The sequence below is a fragment of the Eptatretus burgeri genome, chromosome 5 (assembly GCF_056783735.1).
Source record: "Eptatretus burgeri isolate ZD-2024b chromosome 5, Ebu_testis_v1, whole genome shotgun sequence".
In the NCBI taxonomy this organism is placed as follows: domain Eukaryota; kingdom Metazoa; phylum Chordata; class Myxini; order Myxiniformes; family Myxinidae; genus Eptatretus; species Eptatretus burgeri.
The window spans coordinates 15,855,004-15,865,473 of NC_140965.1; the positions used below are offsets into that span (position 1 = coordinate 15,855,004).

At 46.4% G+C, this 10,470-nt stretch overlaps 1 long non-coding RNA gene across 1 annotated transcript; it reads right to left on the minus strand.

The window, feature by feature from the left end:
• Window positions 1–1,730: 1,730 nt before the first annotated feature.
• LOC147025918 (uncharacterized) lies at window positions 1,731–10,200 on the minus strand. The gene is made up of 3 exons (XR_015058055.1): window positions 10,172–10,200; window positions 3,080–3,167; window positions 1,731–2,210 (listed from the first exon to the last, which is right to left on the minus strand). It is a non-coding gene; the product is annotated as an uncharacterized LOC147025918 (long non-coding RNA).
• Window positions 10,201–10,470: the final 270 nt, after the last annotated feature.

The following is a 10,470-nucleotide window of genomic DNA, read 5'->3' on the forward strand; positions in this document are numbered from 1 at the left end:
AACGTTCGGCTCGGTTGTTGTTGTTTTCAGGAGGTGATTCATATTTAATCGCCGGTCTTGTAAATGCAAAAACATAGGAAAAGGTCAAAGGGGGCAATAACATACTGAGAGAAATTCTCCATAAACCCTACCTAATTAACACAGCACCCTTCCCCCCCCCCCCATGCGGTGACATGTAACGACTTAAGCTGACAGTTTCCCGATGTAAATTACATCAAGAAGTCTCCTGCTCGTCCATGGACCATGCTACTCGATACAATCCTACCTTTACAATGAAGTTCCTCCATCTACCCCACAAACATAACATTATTTTAGAAGACATACATGTTTATCTCGGGTGTTTATTTTCAAAAGGGCGTAAATGTAGTCATACCAAGGAACTGATTTTATATGCCAGTGAGGCAGTGGGATACTTGTACCGGTGGCGGTCGTTGGTACTTGGGTGACTCTTGTTCCTATGAAACCTCTCAGACTCTCTTCTGCGTTTGTCTATGACTCATCTCTCCACCTGATCACGATTACGTCAGCCTTCAGAATCTGTGGCAATCCTTCATTGATGAACATGACCTCGCAACCTCCACTAGTCACTTCCTGTTTCACCCGGTTCCGAAAACTCGAGACAAAGCATATTTACACATTACCACATGAAAGGCAAAATGATTCCGCTACAGTTACGCCCCTCCGAGCTTCTCTTTGGCGAAAACTGCTGCAGTGTATACCTCCGAGGGTGGTTAGATCAGTTTGGTTAACCAATCATCTCTCGGTATTCTCGACCGAACTATTTGCCGTCTCTCTGGCTCTTGAATGGATAATTGAGTTTAACACTGCAGGATGGTGGTAGATATGACCTGGTTCTTGAAGTTATCCACTTGGTTAACATTGAGATTTGGTGGGGGTCGGTGATCGACCTGTGCTGGATTCCCGCTCATGTGCGCATTGGCGGGACCGAGGCCTGTGATCCTGGCGGCAAAGCACTTAAAATTGATAATGTCACCCAAATCCCTCTGGGCCCATCAGAAATTGAGAGTTCAGTCAAGGACCCAATTGTGAAAAAAACATGGCAATTTCAGTGGGACACCAGCACGAAGAGAAGATTCTGTAACAAGCTGTACCGGGACGTACCTCCAGAATCGGAGACTGTCGCCTAAATTCATACCTTTGCAGATTAGAGTGTTACTCCATGGGGAACTGTGAACATTGCAGGAATCCCAAAGATTTGATTCACATATTTTAAAAATTCCCGCTTAATGAGTGATGCAGACGGCTTCTTATCCAGACGATTAGATTGGTATGTGAACCAATTTTTCAATAGAGATCAATATAGCTGTAAAAGGTATCATTGGAAAGGGCTTGAAAAAAAAAGACATTAAAACGATATATAAATCCTTGTTTTTAGGGATAATAATAAGGAAGGTATCAATGTTTTAAAAATGGGAAAAACGGACCATTTTTGGGCCTTTGTTTCACATGGAGTAAGATGGGAAGGCTTGTGACCCAAATCCAGCTGTTTAGAATTTCAAAGTGTATCAACTTCCTTCATACCTGACATATTTAAATAAAACTTTCAGTGAAAAAAGCCAATGGGATATACTTTTTATTCACTCAAGTTATACTGTTACGAATTTGGAAACCTATCGCACACAACATTCAGGTCCTATAGATTAGTTATATCGGTATGTGTTTTATAGATAGCTTCCTTCCCTTGTCTAGTGGGTGAATCAATGTAAATGCGCTGTGATATATTTTAATAGTTCGGAGTTTCAGAAGGAAAACCTCATCTTCTGCAACGACAGCAACAAAATGACCGTTGGTTGCGGACACATGCTGCAGAGGAGAAAACCCTCAGCTCCCGGCGTCCTCCACGCACTTACTAGGGGAAAGGTCAAGCCCCACCCACCGATGCGCTGGGCAGCGCGCCGAGAGGTCAAGCCGCGCACAGAGCGCATTAGAGGGGAGTCAGTTGATCGGACAGCGCTCTCCTGTTGTGGTCGTCGTTTTCGTCGTCGTAGAGAGATTGGGCTGATCCTGTCGCCGGCGTCTGCGCTCATCGGATCCCGACGCTCGCTGGTCATCTCTGGACATCTCGGTCACGGGTCGCAGCTCGACGACGCTGGGCTGGTCTCGTTCTTGTTTGCTCGTCTCGCTTGAAGACCGCATGAGGCGGAGAGGTCCAAAATAGACCCTGGTCTGCAGCTCCACTATCCTCTGAGCTGAAGGCCGAAACAAAGGCGTCAGCCACTACTTCTTGTGTGTATGCGTGTGCGTGTGTGTGTGTGTGTGTGTGTGTGTGTGTGTGTGTGTGTGTGTGTGTGTGTGTGTGTGTGTGTGTGTGTGTGTGTGTCGGTAGGCCCGTCTCTAAGTAGTAATTGTTTAAGTGCTTGTGCTGTATAAAATTGAAATTCTTAATATTCGGTTTTGCTTTGCCCTTACGTGCTTCCCTCATTCCCCACCTATTGCATTATAAACTAGAGGAGGAGCACTTGGTAGAGTGCAAAACCTCTGCCGCCAATACTGCTGGGTCACTTAAGTGAACCTGATATCCTATTCATTGTAGGTCAAAACAGATCAGACTCTACTGAACCACGATTGAATAAACTAAACTCGATCGACGCGCATGAAGAAATGCCCAAAAAAATAAAATAAAATTTCGAAATTTTTTTGAACAAAAAAAGTTGCAAAATTTGTTGTTTTTTTTTCTAACAAATTTTTTTTGGGGGGGTGGGGTTGGAAATCACTTAAAACATGTAGAAATGCAAAAAAAAATTCAAATATTTTTCAAATAAAATCGAATTTTTTTTGAAAAAAAAGTTGCAAATTTTTTTTTTTCCTCCAACAAATTTTTGTTTTTTTTGGTTGGAAATCTCATAAAACATGCAGAAATGCAAAAAACAAAAATTCAAATATTTTTTTTAACACGGCCACCATAGTGGCCAGATTGGACTTTGGACCAAGTTCAAATTCTAATGGCATGATCCTTGGACCATACCTAATCCCCCCACCAAGTTTCGTCGAAATCCGTCCAGGAGTTTTTCCGCAATACTGTTCACAAACAAACAAGCAGTCATAGACTGGTACTTACGAAATCGTCAACTTGACCTCTGACCTTGTCTTATTAAAGCTGTCTCTCGAGAAGGTAGCGACGCAAACCAGAAGTTTCTACGATGATTCTGTAACAAACCATCAAAAATCGTAATGTCGACTGAAGCAAAAATCTCCATTTCTCCACGCAATTATTTAATATTATTTTATCAAAGTCACAAAACCGTAATATTCGGCCATCCACCAACAATCTTTGCATAATCCGACGGCTTAGCGAGTCAGGCATGCGACGATAACCTTTATTGGGATAAAAAAATGACTTTTAAACACCATCTTTATCGAAAACACCATAAGCGCGCAGACGCAAAACCATTACATGACTCAACGCCGCCTCTGCTTGAGCGCGCTGCACCACATGATGACCTGTGACGCGGCGAGTGAAATATTTTTTATACAATCTTAAAACGTCTCCAAAACATCCGATTTTTACCAGAATTTCGACAACCGACTGTTAAGCGACCTAACCGATCGCAAAAACCGAAGACAAAATTAAAATCGAAGTTAAAACGAACTCGTAACTTCGACCGAAGCAAAAATACTCCATTTCTCCACATGAATTTACAGAATTATGTTTGACCTCACTGTGACCTTGACCTTTGACCGACCGATTTTGACCAAAATCGAATCAGCGCTGGCCATCACCCTCCTGAATCACGTGGTGTAATTTGACATTGGTAGCTTCTTCCGTTCTCGAGTTATCGTGCCTACAAACAAACACACAAACAAACAAAGAGGATGGAAGTCCTCAATATACTTACGAAATCTTAGATTTCGTAAGTAACAAGCAGTCATAGACTGGTACTTACGAAATCGTCAACTTGACCTCTCACCTTGTCTAATAAAAGCTGTCTTTGGAGAAGGTAGCGACGCAAACCAGAAGTTTATACGATGATTCTGTACCAAACCATCAAAAATCGAATGTTTGACCTCACTGTGACCTTGACCTTTGACCGATTTCGACCAAAATCTAATCAGCACTTGCCATCACCCTTCTGAATCACATGGTGTAATTTGACATTGGTAGCTTCTTCCGTTCTCGAGTTATCGTGCCTACAAACAAACAAACATACAGAAACAGAAGTCATCAATATACTTACGAAATCTTTAGATTTCGTAAGTAAAACACACACACACACACACACACACACACACACACACACACACACACACACAGACACACACACACACACACACACACACACACACACACACACACACACACACACACACACACACACACACACACACACACACACACACACACACCGGAAGTCATCAATATACTTACGAAATATTTAGATTTCGTAGGTAACAAACAGACAGGGGTGAAAGCAGTAACTTCCGTCCATCTTCGATGGCGGAGGTTAATAAACCCCGATTGTTAAATGTTTCAGTTCGTTCACGTCCCTTCTTTCATTGACTGAGTGTGTTGCGTGCTGGGGAAAATTAGCAAAGCCATTGTGCCGCCGTAAGGGGACATCTGGACCAACGGTTCTTGGTGAGTAAACCGCTCGGAATCGCACACGGAACGAGCGCGCTAAGCGGCTCGTTTTCGTACGAGTTCCGTCGAGGGTGTGAAGACTTGGTAGATCGCCACGTGGTCTCTAGGTATTGTGAAGATTTGGCAAATAACCCTGTACCACGAGGTGGAAATATTGACAAAATATTTTTGTCAATATTGCCTCACGGTCCAAAACCAAGGACCCGTATTCTCCGGAGAAGTACGATCTGAATTCCGGGCGATCGGTCAAGCCGACTCGCGGCTCCATCTGGCGGTCGTGCTCGCGGTCGACGTCCGGCCCCACAACAATACTTCATAATCATGCAATTAACATTTTAATTTTGGATATTAATTACTTCAATTAGTGATATTAATTATTCATTCATAAATCAACTGCATGAAGAAAAGCATCTCCTCTGCATAACTTAGTTCACAGACATAGTGTTGTGGGGCCGGGTATCGGTGGCGAGAACGACCGCAAGAGGGAGCAGTAGAGTCGGCTCCACCGGACACCCGTAATTTATGTCGTCACCCGGATAACTCCGGAGCCGACGGGTCACTTAAAGGACTGTGGTCGCCAATACTTCGACGGCGTGGGGTGGGGTTAATTGCCTAATTTCAATATACCTAAATACCCACGCAGTCCAACTACCAGGGAACCACACCCTCAGCCGACTCTGTCTGATCCGAGTCGCAGGTAACGACTCGGATCCGGCGTAACCGAGCGGAGTTACCAGAGCCGCGCCGGACCAAATGAACAATTTACCCTCGCTATCTCTCAATACAGTAATCCCATGTTTCTCGCGGGGGTTACGTTCCAAACCTCCCCGCGCTAAGTGAAAATCCGCGATGAATGGACGCCTCCCCCCCAAAAAAATCGACTCGTCTGGTCTGGTCGGTTTGGCAGTGATTGGGTTTGAGGTGCCTGAGATCGACTAGTCTGGTCTGGTCGGTTTGGCAGTGATTGGGTTTGAGGTGCCGGAGATCGACTAGTCTGGTCTGGTCGGTTTGGCAGTGATTGGGTTTGAGGTGCCGGAGATCGACTCGTCTGGTCTGGTCGGTTTGGCAGTGATTGGGTTTGAGGTGCCGGAGATCGACTCGTCTGGTCTGGTCGGTTTGGCAGTGATTGGGTTTGAGGTGCCGGAGATCGACTAGTCTGGTCTGGTGGGTTTTGAGGTGCTGGGTGTGAGCACCGCTCGTCCAACGGCGGAAAACCTTTTTCCTTCCCGAAGCATATATCGAGCACCTTTACTTAACCTTCTCCTGGAGCGTCCCAGGACCTTCCTCTGGCGCTTCGGTTCCTTGCCAGAAGCCTTAGAAGGTGCAGGGCGTTTGGGCGGCATCGTGGGGCTTGGAGAAAAAACGTAGAAAATATTCGAAGTTTACAAGCGAAATTTTGTCTCGTGCGTTGTGTGACTGGTCGAGCACCACGCGTTATCATTTATTGCTTAAATAATTTATATTTTATATATTATTACCGCGATGTACCAGGGGGAATCCGCAGAAAAAATTAGTTAGGTTCCAAGGGAAAACCCGCGATGAACCGGGGGCGCGATAGGTGAACCGCGATGAAGCGGGGGTTGACTGTACACCGCGTGCCAAGCCAATGGAAGAAACACAGAAACGAGCTGGAACGTTAAACAGGGGATTTATCTATAATCGGGAAGGGAGACACAGAGCTGAGTTACAACCGAATGAAAGCAATGCAACCAATGTACAATGAAAAAAACACAATCAATCTTACTTCAAGACGGGCCCACGGACACACACACACACACACACACACACACACACACACACACACACACACACACACACACACACACACACACACACACACTGGACCCCGTGGGTCTATTCGGTAGAGCCGGGCCGGGGTACCTGTCTCGTCTCGTGCGGTCACACCGACTCGAACCACCACGGTGGGACTCGAACTTACGACCCGAAGTCCATGACCACGACCGTCTGCAGAGCCCTCGTCGACAACCACCCACTGGCTTTGGATGCCAAGTTGGAAATGTCTGAATTGAAATGTCCTTTCCCACAAGAAATGTCTCACACACGATGCCAGGCTGCTCGGCAAACGCCACGATCTCCGTCTGCCGAACGCTGGTCCCGACAACGACTCTCCTCCTCTTTAGGAGGGAGGGGCTTCTTCTCCCCGCCACTCGCCTCCTGATTGGACGGTGGGTTGTCAGGCGACTCGTGGCGGCCTCCCGATTGGCTGAGGCGTGCATGTGGTGCTCGCCCTCCGCTCATTGGCTGGAGGAAATGCTCTGCCTCTCCGCGGAGCGGAGCTTCGACCCGAGGCGACGAAGGCTCCGCCCACGTCCTCAGCCAAAAACACATGCGGAATGGCGACCGGGTCGAGTGCGGGAAGGTGGCGTTGTTGTAGTGAATGTAGTAGTAGTAGCTGTAGTTGTCGTGGATGTAGTAGTAGTAGTAGTAGTAGTAGTAGCTGTGGTTGTAGTGGATGTAAAAATCCTAACTATGAAATAACTCAGCGCACGTACAATTAATCACCCATTAAACATAGGACGGGGCCCTACCCAGAAACACATACCGACATAACTGATATCTATAGGACCTGTCTGCTGTGTGCTCATGGCTGCCAGATTCGTAACAACAGTATCGAAGGAAGAAAACCCATCTCGACAAGTTAAATCATGTTTAATTAGTATTTCATTATGTAAGAGCTTGCAAACCATTAACTCTTTCAGGACAAAAGGGATTTTTCATCACACATCCGAACCCATCATGTGGGTACTCAAAATGAAGCTCTGAAGTCCCACGTCATAAAAAAAACTTACATCACTTTCAGTCATCGTCGTCATCAAGGTCGTGATACAGTCCAGTCACACACGTTGAAGCCTATGTGTGCCTTGACAACAGGTAACTTTAGCCATTGAAATAACATGTAATGTTGTTGTTGTTTCATCATATAAAAGTTGAACGACTGGTTCAAATAATCTCACAACCAATATTCCTATCAACTGTAAATGGATGAGGTGTGTGTGTGTGTGTGTGTGTGTGTGTGTGTGTGTGTGTGTGTGTATGTGTGTGTATGTGTGTGTGCATATGTGTGTGTGTGTGTGTGTGTGTGTGTGTGTGTGTGTGTGTGTGTGTGTGTGTGTGTGTGTATATATATATATATATATATATATATATATATATATATATATATATATATATATATATATATATATATATATATATATTGTTGCGGATTTCGCGCCCGCCGGCGTGCTGACGGCCACGTAACTCGAATCGCGGCACGTCGCCCACCGGACGGACAATCCAGTCGTGACCCTCTCGGACTAACGCCGGGAACCAGTCACGGGTGGACCTTTCGGTCTCACCGCGATCGAGCCAATCAGCCCCCGCGTGGGATAGGGTTGCTCGCCAAATTCGACCTACCTAAGTACCCACGCGGAGGGTAGACCGGGCGATCGCACCTCGCCGCAGGTCGACTTCGGACACGGGCCACTTAAGCGACCCGTTCCGTACTATCAGAATAACCGAGCGGTGTTATCGTCGACCTCGACGGTTCGATTATTATCGGGCGTATTCAGCCCACTACCAACCCTTTACGTGAAGCAAGATGAGGATTCAATGGGAGAAATGACGAAGCGAAGCGGGAAACAGTTCAACACAAAAGCACATTTATTCGCGGCACACGGGAAGCACACATATACAATTCCACCAAATGCACACAGAAAAGACACAATGCAATTTACACAAAAAGCAAATGTAAAAGCGAAAACACAATGCAGAGCTAATACCGACTACCGAGCACACGGCAACACTTATACAATTCTACCTCACAGACGGCGCCGACAACACATACCCAAAACCAAGGAAAAGAATACCCCCAAGAATGAGGCGGGCCTGAGGCCGAGACCGGGTCGCGCCTACCCGTCTGGTGATGAGACGCGGAGCGGCGATGGCGCCCCAACCCCGCGGGCCTCGCGGGCAGTGTCTGGTAGGGGGTGGGAAAGGGGCCCCCTTGGTCGCACTATCTCAGCGCGGGGGGAAACAGGAGGGGGTTGCTGATGCTCGGGGTATAGAGGATCTTTATTATCCCTGGTGTGCGTCTCCACCTCGGCCAGGTCGCGCTGTCGGCCTCCCTCGGGTGCAGCTCCCTGCACGACGCGAGCACCCCCTCGTCTGGTGTCGCCGCCTTTCCACAGCTCGTCCCCTCCGTTCCGACTCCAACGCACACGACGAGCAGCTCCACCGCCCGCGAAGTCTTGACCCTCTGCTTCCGACTCTCCTACTCTCCGCCTCTGGACTCTCCGACTCTCCACTCTCCGCCTCTGGACTCTCCGACTCTCCTACTCTCCTACTCTCCGCCTCTCGACTCTCGACTCTCGACTCTCGACTCTTCACTCTGGACTCTCCGACTCTCCTGACTGACGAACACGGTCCTTTTATCCCCCCGTAGCTTCGCCTTTGACCCCCTCCCTTTGACCTTTCACCTCGCTCCCCATTGGCCCGAGAAAAAGTGGGCGTGAAGGCTTTTTGATCCATAAATTTGCATATATCGATCGTCCTGGAGGCGGGGCCAAATCGCCCCTCGCTCACCGATTGGACGGCAAAAAGTGGGCGTGTGTCGTTTTTGATCCGTTTTTGAAGCACAAAATCCGTGATTTTGTACACGCTGTTCGACGCGCGCCCTGCACGAGTCCAACACCGGTACCCACAGCGGGGCAAGAACGGTGGCGATGCTACGGTTGCGAGGTGTGACGTGAAGGTCGTGGCGGTTGTGGTGAAGCGGCGTTGTGGTTGGTGGTTGATGTTGTGGTTATGGTGGTAATCATGGCGGTTGGTCCAAAATAAAGATAGTAAAAGAAAAACGGCTATCCTGAAGAGTCGCAGCACGCATAAATGACATGTATTCCCACTAGACAACGGGTTTGGGCCTAACTACACATATACTTGCCGAGATACCTCACCTAAGGGACCTGAATGGTGGTTTGCGAATCTGGTAACCACAACAATATATATATATATATATATATATATATATATATATATATATATATATATATATATATATGTATATGTGTGTGTGTGTGTGTGTGTGTGTGTGTGTGTGTGTGTGTGTGTGTGTATGTGTGTGTGTGTGTGTGTGTGTGTGTGTGTGTGTGTGTGTGTGTGTGTGTGTGTGTGTGTGTGTGTGTGTGTGTGTGTATTGTGTGTGTGTATTGTGTGTGTGTGTGTGTTTTATGTGTGTATTGTGTTTGTGTGTGTTGTGTGTGTGTGTGTGTGTGTGTGTGTATGTGTGTTTTGTGTGTTTGTGTGTGTGTGTGTGTTTGTGTAAGTGTTGTGTGTGTGTGTGTGTTTGTGTGTGGATGTGGATGTGTGTTTGTGTGTGTGTGTAATGCATTTTGTGTCTATTATTTACGTACTATTGGAATGTGCTTTCTGACCCTTTTGACCTCATTTATCCATGTTATGAAGGCATCATTTTACTAAAATACCAATCAATAAGAATTAAAACTTTCTAAACTTCCATTCCAATGCCATATTTCCGAAAAAAGCGATTATTGTGTTTTTAGAAGGCAGTACCATGGAATACGGGCGTTCATCGGATGCGTCATTACCGGATGTGATGTTTTTTTTTTCATTACCGGATGTGATGTTTTTTTTCATTACCGGATGTGATGTTTTTGTTCATTACCGGATGTGATGTTTTTTCATTACCGGATGTGATGTTTTTTCATTACCGGATGTGATGTTTTTTTTCATTACCGGATGTGATGGTTTTTTTCATTACCGGATGTGGTTTTTTTCATTACCGGATGTGATTTTTTTCATTACCGGATGTGGTTTTTTTCATTACCCGATGTGATGTTTTTTCATTACCG